Source organism: Myxine glutinosa, chromosome 6 (genome assembly GCF_964187855.1).
Source record: "Myxine glutinosa chromosome 6, kmMyxGlut1.1, whole genome shotgun sequence".
Classification (NCBI taxonomy): Eukaryota; Metazoa; Chordata; class Myxini; order Myxiniformes; family Myxinidae; genus Myxine; species Myxine glutinosa.
In genome coordinates this window covers 125913265-125927306 of record NC_136266.1, presented here as the reverse complement: position 1 = coordinate 125927306, position 14042 = coordinate 125913265, and the positions used below count along the sequence as shown (strand labels likewise).

Genomic DNA, 14042 nt, shown 5'->3' with positions numbered 1-14042 from the left:
CAATTTCACCACACCAATGCACCCATCCACAATACCATTCTGCATCCGCACCACAAATGCCAATATCCAACCACAATTTACCTATACCTTCTAACTATTCTTTAAACTACCCTCCCCGGGTACTCGTGAAAAGGGGTCCACTCTTCACCCCATCCACACCTTCGCACCATGCACACCACTCCGTACCACTTACTCCAACTCTCTCCACACCACTCATTCTCTGCTCCATATATTCCACACACCTGTACTTGCACACCTGTGCTCTCATACTTGGTGCCGCCTGCACCCTTCTCTCCCCCAAGCGCATTTGCGCTGATCCACAACACTCACTACTCGTACACTGCTCCACACACCTGTCCAGTTCTCACACAGCATCATCTCATCTAACTACTCCCCTCTGAAACTTGCGCTTCTCCGTCTTCCCTTACACTCAGCGCTCCCACGTCATTATCAAACACTAAGCTACTACGTCCCCACTACAGGTATCATTGTCACTAACTAACCTTAACGTTACCTAATGTCATCTTCGCTAGATCCCTATCAATATAACCTAACCCACCCGGGCTAGTTTTCACTGCCATACACCCCATAAACTATAGCGCATTTGCCCCCATCATGGGAAGGGTGGCAGGGATGCCACCCTTACCCACCGGGCCCATCGCTCATCAATCCCCCAGTCCTCTGGCACTAATAAGCCCCCCTTATTCAGAGGTACTGGGTCCCGCCTCGGCATCTAAAGCCGAGGCAATCCACGGGGGCGCCTGCTCGCCGGTGTAAGGCCTTCTAGTTTCCCGGGGTCTGGCGGGGGGGTGTCTGGGGTCGGCTAACCCGCTCCCCCCTGGGCGGAGTTAAGGACCTCAACCGCCGGGGATCATCCCGGCGCGTGGCTCGACAGTGCCGCGCCAGGTGACCCAGACGGTTGCAAGTATAGCACCTCACCTGATAAGGTGCTTGTCTCCGGAATTCCAAATTTCCCCCCCTGAAGGTCCAAATTGGATTACCCGCTCGTGGTCCACCGCGGGCCACCTCCGGGGCCGCCTGCCATGGTCCAGGTCCCGCCAGGCGCTGGTCCACCAGCTTCCGGACCATGCCCGCCAGGTCAGGACTCACGTCGGGGGCGGGCCCCCTAAGGGGTCCGCCCTCCATCGGGGGTCCCACCTGGCGGACCGCCATTGCGTGACGCTCGCTCCCCCGGGCCAGGGGCCTCGCTGCTTCCCAACGGGCCGCAGCGTCAGCCGCCTGGCTCAGAGTCTGCGGGCGCCACATGGCGAGCTGTTGCCGGAGCTCAATATCCGGGAGGGCCTGGATAAAATGGTCCAGCGCCAGGCTTTCCCGGGAATCCGCTGCCATGCTAGCATGTGCGATCCCCACTGCGCGGCGAATGTCGTGGGCAAGTTCCCCGATGGCTTCCTGGGGCTTGCGTTTTCGCAGCGCGAGCTGAGCTTTAACAAGCTCGCTCTGCTGTTCAATGCCGAATCGATTAATTAGGGCGTCGCGGAGGGCTGGCAGGGTGAGAGCACCCGGTGGTAATGCCGTCAGCACCTCCGCCGCCGCGCCGCGCAATGCGGCCACCAGGTGTACTCCACCTTCGTCCTCACCCCAACCGTTGCCCTTACACACACAGTCAAACTGCGCCAGGTATGCGCGTAGATCACTCTTGCCGTCATACGGCGCGAGTGGGACCTTGTGGGACCACCTCGTATGCGAGTCGTTGCCCGCCTGCCGGACCCCGTGCGTCGCCCCTTGCGGGGTCAGCGCGGGGCCGAACCGGCCGGGCCCCCACAGTACATTACCCCCAAGGGGCTCCCGTGCCTCCCCTGTCCCTCTAAAAACTACCCCTGTTGGTGTCGATGCATGGGTCACACTTCCGCAACCCGCTACCCATTCCATACCACCACAACCTTGCTCACTCACACCTCGCACCTCTCCCATCACCGGACCCTCTCGCTCGCACCCTCGTTCCATACCCTCCGGACCAGCCATACACCTCACTCTTGGCCTCTCACGAACATCCGGGTCCATCTCGACCCCCAAGCTTATTAAATCACCTGGCACATCATACGCGCGACCATATTGGTCACCACTTACACCGGGTCCTCTTTCTCTTCGCTTCTCCTCCATCACCTGCGAATCCCTCATCCGGTTAATGAGCACATCATCACGATCCGAACACAGACTTTGGACCAATTCTTTTACTTCCTCCTTTATCTCTTTCTTATCCTCTCTCCGTCGCTTCTTAATTTCGCTCACCCCTTCTTCCACTTCTTCTAATTTCTGCTTCACCTCCTTCATCTCCTCGTGCGCCCCCTTAAGTTCTTCCTCTAACTCCACCTTATTTTTTTCTATGTGCTCCCGCACCTCCCGCTCTTTAACCTCCATCACCTCTACCACCTTGTTCATTTTCCTCGTCAGGTCCTCATGTACCGTCTGACACTCTTTTTTAATTACCCCTACGTCCTTTTTCATCTCCTTCTGTGTCGATTTTAAACCCTCTATTACCGCTGTGTTCTTCTTTACCTGGTCCCCCAACTCCTTTTGTCCCACTGTCAGTTCTACTCCCAGCGTCAACTCCTCTATACCACCTTGCAGTTTTACAGTCCCCTTTCTCACCTCCTTCTCCATGCGCCCCTTACAGTGCCTCACCTCCTCGCGCACTCCTCCGACCTCCTCACTCACACCTCTTCTGATCTCCTCTCCCATCACTTGCATCTCCTGCCCAGATGCCACCCTCATCTGCTCCATTTCCTCCCTGTGAGCATCCAATTTAGTTTCTACCCCCATTCTGACCCCCTCTATCTGCCGCCCCATTTTTTAAACTTCCCTTTCCGCTTGGTCCCTCATGTCCCTCAATTTGCCTTTCATACTGTTTTCTAACCCCTCTAACCCATTTTTCACTCCCTCTATCTGATTCTCCTGGGCAGCCATTCTATTTTCCACCCCCGTTAACCCCTCCTGTATTTCCCCTAATCTATTGTCTAATCCCGCTATTCTACTCCCTAACCCTCCGATCTGGGCCCCCATCCTTTGTTCTAACCGTTGGCTATTGGCCCCCATGTCCTCCCTCAATTTCTCGCTATTGGACCCCATCCTTTGTTCTAACCGTTCGCTATTCTGGGCCATAAGGGCCTTCATTTGTATTTAAAAAAGGTTCAAATCTACCAGCGGCGCTGCTACGGTCGCGGGCGCGGTCGCCATAGCCATCTGCGAGGCGCCATTTTGCGCGCCGTAACCTCGTGCGCGAGGACGCCATTTTGCGAACCTGCCGCCCTCACTGCTTCGCTCTCCTCTTGTCCCTCAATTTGGTCCTGGATCGACCCTGCCTCACTCTCCTCTACCGGAACCCAGCCGTCTTGATCTGCCATAGCGCGACTTTCAAAATTCGGGTTTTTTTTTTTAAAACAAAACAAATTTCACAGTTAATAATTTCGAGCGCGTGAAGCGCGCTTCGGGTCCAATCTCACTTCCTGACACCAATTGTTACGGACACGGCTAAAGATGTTGCTTGACCGAGCGGAATGGCCGCCGTGTTCGTACAGTTTACCCGATTACCCCCAACTCACCCGATTCGCCCAGACGTTGGCCAAATCGCGCTACGCTAAATCAATGATTGGAAAGGACACAACGACTGGGATAAATGAAACGACGCAAGGGGTACAGTTCTCAAGACCTCCGGAGGAGGATATAATTAGTGGTGGAGAAAAGGGGTAGATTACAAGGTAGAGTGAGGTACAAGACACAGAAGAGATAGGCACTTAGATACAATCTTATCTCTCCCAGACAGACCACAGACAAACGGAACAAGGCTGACTTACACAGGGATTGATGGCAGGGAAGGACAGGTCGGTTGATAGCACAAGGTGCACCTTGGCTCGGGGACAGGATCAAGCACGGTCCAAAAGATGCAGGGAGGCCTCACAGCGCTCGGAGGTGGCGTCTTTCTTCTCCGAGCTCAGCGCGCATCTGACGTCACCTCCCTCTTCCTGCGCATGCTCAGCGGGGAGTGACACGCCCTCGGCTGGTTGACTCCGCCCCAGATGGGACCGGTCCGCCGCTTCTATTGGGTGCGGGGGTTACCGGGCTCCGCCCTTGACGAGGAGCTGACAGGGAGCCCCTGGTTGGTAACCCCATCGAGCACATGTTCGATGGCGGCTCGTTGGAAAGGCCTGGTGCCCTCCCAACACCCCCTACCAACCAAGCCGGAGTGAGGACGCACACTCCCCGTGCCCGCCGCTGCTGTTGTTGTTGTTGTTGTTGCTGAACCGTGAGGAAGAGCTGCGGGGAGGTATTGGGAGGTCCTAAACTTCCTAACGGTGCCATACAATCACATTCTGGTGCAACGAAGAGTCAGAATTAATGGAAACGAGTCCTTAACTGACATAGACTAAGAATAACTAGCAAGATGTCCTATAGTTGTCTACGTGAGATGCGGTGGACCTGGATGCGACATTTAATGGGGGAAATAGGGGGAGGTCGGGTCTACAGAGTGTTGTTTACAGCAAATGGGACTAGGGAATGGGGGATTGGGGATAGTTGGGAAGTATTGAGGAAATAGGGGAATATTTACAAGCGGATATGGATGGATGCAAATCCCATATCTGCAACAATATCTTTGTTGCATAAGTGTCCACCCCCCTTATAATACCAATTGTAAATTAGCTCAGGTGTAACCAACCACCTTAAAAATCACACACCAAGTTCATTGGCCTCCACCTGTGTTAAATTGTCGTGAATCTGATTATTACCCTGCGCTCCCGAAGTGAAACCAGGGTTTGGCATTCGGGTGTGTGGCATACGTGTCTGCATTTAAAAAATTCATTTTCTCGGCAACCTTTGGTTCGATTGACACGAGATTTTACCAAAGGGGTGGCTCCTCCTGTATAATTTTTTATTCATAATTATGACGTCATGGGTCACGTGGTACGGACACTATCTTAGAAAAACTTCACACCTACATATCTGAAACCACTCCAGGGAAAAAATTGAGACCTGGCTCATTGTCAACTACTCCCCATGGGGAATACGATATGTTAATGATGATGTCATCGGTGCCTTCGTTATGACGTCATAATTTGACAAGTAAAACACATCGATCATTTTGAAGTTTTTTTTCTCATCACTGTTGGTCCGATGAACTCGAAATTTTCACTATAGGAACACATCCTCCTGTAGAATATTTTAATGATAATCATGACGTCATAGGTCATGTGGTACAGGCGCCATCTTGAAAAAAACGAAAAACGTTGCACCTCTATATCTCCAAAACCACTCCATGGAAAAAATAGATACATGGCTCATTGTAAAGAACTCTATTTGGGGAATAGGTTTTGTTAACGATGACGTCATTGGTGCCATAATTATGACGTCATAATTCGACAGGGACAACACTTAGTCTGATCATTTTAAAATTTATTGAGTGTCATCTATGCAACAATTATATTGGAGAATATATAATTATGATGTCATCGCTCGCGTGGTCTGGAAGCCATATTGGATCAAAGAAAAAACAGAACTGTTATGGATTCGGCACTAATTGTTGTTGTTGTTATTATTATTATTGTTGGTTCTCAGTAAGGGTTATTGTGGTTAAAAGGTTTAAAAGCGCTCATGATAAAAATGATGCCGGAAATCGGATAGTGCACCGGAAGAGGTGGAGAGAAGAGGAAGAGCGCGTGAGGCGGAGGTGAAACGAGGCGTTTTGTAAAAGCTCCATACCCAGCGTGGTTGAGCGTCCATGGAGAGTGAACTTTGAGTCCTGGAAAGGAATCTCGTGCGATCGTTGTTATCGATGGAGTCGGGGGAAAAGCCAGGTGCAGGTGTGAGATTCCGGAGAATCTTCGCCTAGAGGCTGCGGCCCGAGGAAGAACCGACCGCCATTTCGGGGACCTCGGGCGTCGTTCACGGACCCTTGGTTAGCCGTGTCCGCTGGTCCCGCCCTCCGGTGGTTTGCCGAGGATGTGTGTGCGCGACAGCGGCCTTTGAAGAATACGGTGCGATTCGGGACTGCATGGTGTATGTGCACGTTTGGATAGCGTCTTTGGGATTCCTCTTTCCACGGCCAAGTGGGGTTGGCTGGGACCACGTGACGGTCCCCGCCTTACCTACATCTCCTTACCCACCTCATCGCCATCGCCATCGCCTCTTCGCCGGGAGCACCATTGTGTTCTAGAGACATTGAGAAGGGCTCTGTTTCAGTCCCTGGGGGTGCCGTGAGTTTGAGCTGGGTTACCATCTTAAGATTTGATTGTAGGGTTGATTGCCCCCTACATGGTAAATCTTTTAATGTAATGTAATGGTAAATGGTAAATGTAATGGCAAATGGTAAATGTAATGGTAAATCTTTCAAAGGGAGGGAAAATACAAAATGTACGAACTATTGGATGTGCTGTTACATAGTTTAAAATAAAAACGTGATGTTACGTGCACCAACACCATACATTTTTGATAACTTGGGACATCTACATACAGGTGTCATTTGTATTCACTAGTTAAAGTGTAACTACGAAAATTGTAAAATTTGATGATGAAACTAGGTTATTTTTCTTGTAAAAATGACTAACCCGCTGGCTAAAATGGCTAACCCCCGCTCTAGCAGGGAAAATGGCCTTAAAATGCATGTTGTTGTTGTTGTTGTTGGTTGATTGCCCCCATTGTTGTATGGTTCTTTTTGTGTGCTTTTAATATATTGTTTGTTCATAACCCTTGGTGTGGTTTCATTTTATTGATTAATTTCAACCAAGGATAACATATCTTTCTGGCGGGGACCCTCTCGGGGTTCGGAGGTTTACCGAGACCAGAGGATAGGGGAGGACCCCGTAACAGAACGTTCAAAACCATAAGAGTTGGCTCTCACCAAGTGGACTGCTCAGGGTAAGTATTCTATGAATACCATCTAGTTTCAGAATAAAATCAGCCGTTCCTGTAGGTTTCCTCCGCTGGGTAGCACATTTCACAACAAAGACTCAACCATAAGCACCAAGGAGCTTTCAAAAGATCTCCGGGATAAAGTTGTGGAAAGGCACAGATCAGGGGATGTACAAAAAACATTTCAAAGGCCTTGAATAGCCCCTCGGAGCACAGTTAAAGCACTCATTAAGAAGTGGAAGACGTATGGTACCATCAAGACCCTGCCTAGATCAGGCCGTCCCTCCAAACTGGATGACCAAACAAGGAGTAGACTGATCGGAGAGGCCACGAAGAGGCCATTGGCAACTTTGATAGAACTACAGGCCTTTATGGCAAAGACTGGTCACTGTGTACACATGACAACAATATACCAAGCACTCCACAAGTCTGGCCTGTATGGTAAATGCATGGAACAAAATACTGAAAAATCCGAGAGGAAAACCTGCTTCCCTCTGCAAAAAAGGTGAAATTGGGATGGAAGTTCACCTTTCAGCCTGATAACGACACAAAGCACACCGCCAAAGCTACACTGGAGTGGTTAAGGAACAAAAGGATAAATGTCCTTGAGTGGCCCAATCAGCGCCCCGACCTAAATCCAATCTAAAATCTGTGGCATGATTTGAAGATTACTGTCCATCAACGCTCCCCACACAACTTGACTGAGCTTGAACAGGTTGTAGAGAAGAATGGGCAAATATTGCCCAATCAAGTTGTGCAAAGTTGGTAGAGACCTATCCCAACAGACTCACATCTGTACTTTCTGTCAAAGGTGCTTCAACTAATTATTAACTCAGGGGGGTGGAAACGTATCCAACGAAGATATATTAGTTTTGTATTTTTAATTAATTTTCTGAAATTTGTAGAATAAAATAACTTGAGGATGGCACTTCCGTCTCCAGAGCGCATTAGACCGCCATGGTGACACATACTGCCCAGAAAGATTGGCCAGATACAAATTGGTGATCTGAGATGAGGCTGTTGGAGAAATGGAATTATTTTATATCTGCGATGATGGACTGCATGACCTTGCTGATGATTGGAAGTAAGCTAATTGGTCTGTAGTTAAGGGGAGCCGGTTTTGCACCTTTTTGTAATGCAGTGCTGTTGGCTGATTTCCAAGCAGATGAAAGATGACCTCGGGCAAATGATAAGATGAAAATAGCAGAGAGAGGATGTGAAAGAGCAGCAGAGCAGGATTTTTGGACACGAGCTGATGCCCTCCGGTCCAGTTGCAGAGTCAACAAAATGCAAAACTCTTGAACAAATTCTAAATTCACTGGAATCCTGAACTAATTACAAATCCTTTCCCCTATCTTTAAGATGAGGAGAGCAGCAATGCACTTTGTACTAAACCATATCGAACAGTGAATTTCATTATTGGATCCTATGACTTTTTACTGTGGAAAATGATGGATGGATGAACTTCTCATCGGCACGAAGGCTGCAGGGTGCATAATAAAGGTTACTAGTTGTGCCTACCCGTCGCTTTGCTGATGGATTTATTCACAAGACCACAATTTGAACTTCACAAACATATTGCATGTCTATCTGTGAGTCTCATTGACGATGGAGAGGAAGTAAAACGCCAAAACAAACTTTTATAACACGTTGCTGTTGTTGCTGCTGTCATCTTGGATGTGGTTGTTTATGTTTGTGTGATTCTTTCATGTAGTATTATATATTTATCTCCGCCACCAAAGGTGGATGGAGGTTATGTTTTCACCTCTGTCTGTCTGTTTGAGAACAAAATATCTCAAAAGGTTGTGGACGGATTAGGACGAAATTTGGCAGAGATGTAGCGTATGTAACACCGACGAAATGATTCGATTTTGGTGAAAATCAGGATTTGGATCCGGCTATGAGAATTTTTTAAGTGATTCTTCACCATTGGGGGGAAAAAACGATACATAGCAGGCGGGATATCTCAAAACGTTGTGGACGGATTTGGACGAAACTTTGTGGACCGGTTGGGTGTCTGACAAGGACGATTCGATCCGATTTTGGTGAAGATCTGAATATGGATTCGGATATGAGGACTATTTATTTTTTAACTGATTCTTCACCATTGGAAGATGGAGCCAAAAACGATGCATAGCAGGATATCTCAAAAAGTTATGTATGGATTTGGACAAAACTTGTTGGACAGGTTGTGTGTGTGACAAGGAAGAATCCATTCAATTTTGGTGAGGATCCTGATCCGGATCCGGCTAACAGAAAATTTTAAGTTATTCTTCACCTTTGAGTGATATGGCCAACCAGGCGGAGGTATGCTCTCTACTGAGTGCCATGCTAGTTACCTCTGCCACCGAAGTAGGACTTAGGTTGTGTTTTCACCCCTGTTTGTGTCTGTATATCCCTCAAAAATCACCAATAAACTCCAATACATTCAGAACTCCGCTGCCCGTCTACTCACTCATTCCCGGACCCGTGACCACATCACCCCCGTCCTTTACAAGCTTCACTGGCTCCCCATCCCCCAGATAATCCAGTACAAAATCCTCCTCTTGACATACAAAGCCCTCCATAACCTGGCCCCATCCTACCTGGCTGACCTCCTCTCCAGACACACTCCCACCCGCAACCTCCGCTTTACTGGTACCAACCTCCTGACCCCCTCCATCCGGACCAAATTCAGATCCTGGGGGGACAGGGCCTTCTCCATCGCTGCTCCCACCCTCTGGAACTCACTACCTCACACCATCAGAGACTCCTCCTCACTCACCACATTCAAAACATCACTCAAGACCCACCTGTTCAACACTGCATTCAACATTCAACCCACAGCATTTAACCCCTGACTATCTCTTCTCCTTCTCCCTCCTTTTGCTTTAAATATTTCCCTATTGATTCTTGTCTTTTTGCAATTGTTGTTTTCATGTATTGTTATGCATTATGTTTTCCACTCTGTCAAAGCGCCTTTGGGCTTCATGAAAAGCGCTATATAAAATAAATGAATTATTATTATTATTATTATTATTATTATATCCATCTGTGAACAGGTTATTAACTCAAAAAGTTATGGAATTATTCGGGTGAAACCTGGTGGACAGGATGGGTGTGTGACAAGGACAAAATGATTCGATTTTGGTGAAGATCCGGATACTAGAATGTTTCGAGTGAATCTTCACTTTTGAGAGATGGTGCCAAAAAATTTATGTATAGCACAATACATAAAAAGGTATGGACGGATTCTGATGAAAATTGGTGGACAAGTTGTGTGTGTGACGCGGACAAATTGTTTCGATTTTGGTAGAAATCTTGATCCAGATTTTAAGTGATTCTTCATCATGGAGAGATGGGGCCAAAAACGATGGAGCACGCACGATGCATGTATCTCAAAAAGTTATCGACAGATTATGACAATACCTGGTGGATGATTTGCGTAGGTGACAAGAACAAGCCAATTAGGTTTTGGTTCAAGCCCGGATCCAGATCAGTGAATTACAAAACATAACCTCTTCTGCTTGGCGAGGTAGGTGCTCTACCGAGTGCCGTTCGAGTATTCTATTGGTTCATTAAGAGCTAGTACAGGTACCGCAGCCCGGTGTTGTTCTAATCCTTTCAGCATTTTTAAATCAGATGTTTTTTTTTTTTGTAAGGGCCTAAAACACGTCCCTACACTAAGGAATGGGATTGGTGATCATTTGATCATTTACCATTACGTTTCACATAGGTACAAAGGCTTAGGTACTATAGAGTGATTTCAAACAACTTTTTTTTTTCTTTTTTCTTTTTTTAAACATCCCACCCCCCAACCCCAAGCCCTCTTACAACACTCCCCGACACTCACTAATGAACTTCTGAAAGTTTGATGAGATCTGGTTATCCATGTCTGAGAAAAGTGGTGATACACACACACACACACACACACACACACACACACACACACACACACACACACACACACACACACACACACACACACTTGTAGACGCACAAATGGCTGTTGTAGTATCGTATACTATACAGTACTGTATATAATTTTGTGTTCTCCTTCAGTGGCCGTCCCATTTTAATTTAAAGGGTTCTTGTTGTCATCCAGTTGTAACAGCTACATTAAAGCTCTGGATCATGCTTCTTCCAGTTCAATCCCAGAATGACGCTTCAAATTCGAAATTATTTAAATTGATACAAAATTTTGTTCCAACTTTATCGATTATTCGCTTTCCAACGGTACCATTTCCATTATTCTACAACAGCAGGACCCTTTAGAATAAAGCGTGACAGACGGATGGACGGGACGCACACAAATACATACATACATACATACATACATACATACATACATACATACATACACCCATACTGATGGAATGTTCTCCTTTTTGAAATCGATGCTTTATTACCCTCACCAGAGGAGAGGGTATTGCATTTGAGTCCGTTTGTTACTTGTCGGAAAAGATTCCGGCAAGTATGTTGATCGGTTGGTTTGTCTGTCTGTCTGTCTGTCTGGCTGTCTGTGTGCAGCACTACGTCTACACCATTGCATGTAGAATCTCCAAACTTTACACACATATTTGTCTTGCCCTGGAATAGACTGTGCCCAATTGATGACGTCATCGGTCACGTGGTTCGGCCACCATCTTGGAAAAACCGAAAAACTTTGCACCTCTATATCTCCGAAAGTGCTGCATAAGAAAAATGTTAACATGGCTCATTGTAAAGAACTCTCCATGGGGAATAAAATACGTTAATGATGATGTCATAGGTGCCTCCATTATGACGTCATAATTCGACAAGTACAAAACTTCATCCGATTAAGATGAAATTTGTTGAGCATAATCTAGGAATAAATTAGTTTAGATAATGATGACAAAATAGATGATAATAAACAAATAATGATGACGTCATCGGTCACATGGTTCGGCCGCCATATTTGTCCAAAATGGCCGATTTAAAAAATGTATACTCCGGCAAGTCCTCGGTCTCTGACCGATTTTTCATGTTTGTCTGTCTGTGCGCAGCACTACGTCTACACCGTTGCACGTAGAATCGCCAAACTTTACACACATATTTGTCTTGCCCTGGAATAGACTGTGCCCAATTTTTAACTCTCTCGGCCCAAGACCTCCATTATGACATCATAATTCGATAATTCGACAAGTACAAAACTTCATCCAATCAAGATGCAATTTCTTTAACGCCATGTGGGCATAATAGAAGTGGAGAAAAAAAATAATAATGATGACGTCATCGGTCACGTGGTTTGGCCGCCATCTTGGAAAAACCAAAAAACTTTGCACCTCCATATCTCCAAAAGTGCTGAATAAAAAAAAAATTGAGACATGGCTCATTGTGAAGAACTCTCCATGGGGAATAAAATATGTTAATGATGATGCCAAAGGTGCCTCCATTATGACGTCATAATTCGACAAGTACAAAACTTCATCCGATCAAGATGAAATTTCTTGAGCATAATCTAGGAATAAATTAGTTTAGAAAACGAAAAATGATGACGTCATCTGTCATGTGGTTCGGCCGCCATATTTGTCCAAAATGGCCGACTTTAAAAAAAAAAAGTACATTCCGGCAAGTCCTCGGTCTCTGACCGATTTTTCATCTGTTTGTCTGTTTGTCTGTCTGTGCGCAGTACTACGTCTACATCGTTGCACATAGAATCGCCATACTTTACACACATATTTGTCTTGCCCTGGAATAGACTGTGCCCAATTTTTAACTCTCTAGGCCAAAGGCCTCCATTATGACATCATAATTCGATAATTCGACAAGTACAAAACTTCATCCAATCAAGATGAAATTTCTTGAGCGCCATGTCGGCTTAAACTGGTGGAGAAAAAAAAAATGATGCCGTCATCAGTCATGTGGTTCGGCCGCCATCTTGGAAAAACCGAAAAAATTTGCACCTCCATATCTCCAAAAGTGCAGAATAGAAAAAATGGAGACATAGCTCATTGGAAAGAACTCTCCATGAGTCCATGGGGAATAAAATATGTTAATGATGTCATAGGTGCCTCCATTATGACGTCCTAATTCGACAAGTACAAAACTTCATCCGATCAAGATGAAATTTCTTGAGCATAATCGAGGAATAAATTAGTTTAGAAAACAAATAATGATGACGTTATCAGTCACGTGGTTCGGCCGCCATCTTGGAAAAACCGAAATACTTTGCACCTCTATATCTCCGAAAGTGCTGAATTGAAAAAATTGAGACAAGGCTCATTGTAAAGAACTCTCCATGGGGAATAAAATGTTAATGATGATGTCATAGGTGCCTCCATTATGACGTCATAATTTGACAAGTACAAAACTTCATCAGATCAAGATGAAATTTCTTTAGCATAATCTTGGAATAAATTAGTTTAGAAATCAAATGATCCAAAATGGCCAATAACAAAAAGTACATTCCGGCAATTCCTCGGTCTCTGACCGATTTTTCATTTGTCTGTTTGTTTGTTTGTCTGTTTTTTCAGCACAGAATAAATAAGATTTTCTCTGCAACCGTTGGTCCGATTGACAGGAAATTTTCACCATAGGTGCAACTCCACCTGTAGAATTTTTTATGATAATTATGAAGCCACAGGTCACGTGGTTCGGCCGCCATCTTGGAAAAATCGAAAAACTTTGCACCTCTCTATCTCTGAAAGTATTGAATAGAAAAAATTGAGACATGGCTCATTGTAAAGAGCTCTCCATGGGGAATAAAATATGTTAATGATGTCATAGGTGCTTCCATTATGACGTCATAATTCGACAAGTTCAAAACTTCATCCAATGAAGATGAAATTTCTTGAGCGCCATGCCGGCATAAACTGGTGGAAAAAAAGAAAATAATGATGACATCATCGGTCACTTGGTTCGGCCGCCATCTTGGAAAAACCGAAAATCTTTGCACCTCTATATCTCCAAAAGTGCTGAATAGAAAAAATTGAGACATGGCTCATTGTAAAGAACTCTCCATGGGGAATAAATATGTTAATGATGATGTCATAGGTGCCTCCATTATGACGTCATAATTCGACAAGTTCAAAACTTCATCTGATCAAGATGAAATTTCTTGAGCATAATCTCGGAATAAATTAGTTTAGAAAATAAAAATGATGACGTCATCAGTCACGTGGTTCGGCCGCCATATTTGTTTTAACACAAAAGCCTTAAAAACCACTGAAAATACATCC

At 45.8% G+C, this 14042-nt stretch overlaps 1 protein-coding gene across 14 annotated transcripts in view; it reads left to right on the top strand.

Annotated features, from left to right (window-relative positions):
• The window catches only part of LOC137415338 (V-type proton ATPase 116 kDa subunit a 1), a 221662-nt gene that overhangs the window by 135033 nt on the left and 72587 nt on the right, over positions 1 to 14042 (top strand). The gene's annotated exons all lie outside the window — the stretch shown is intronic.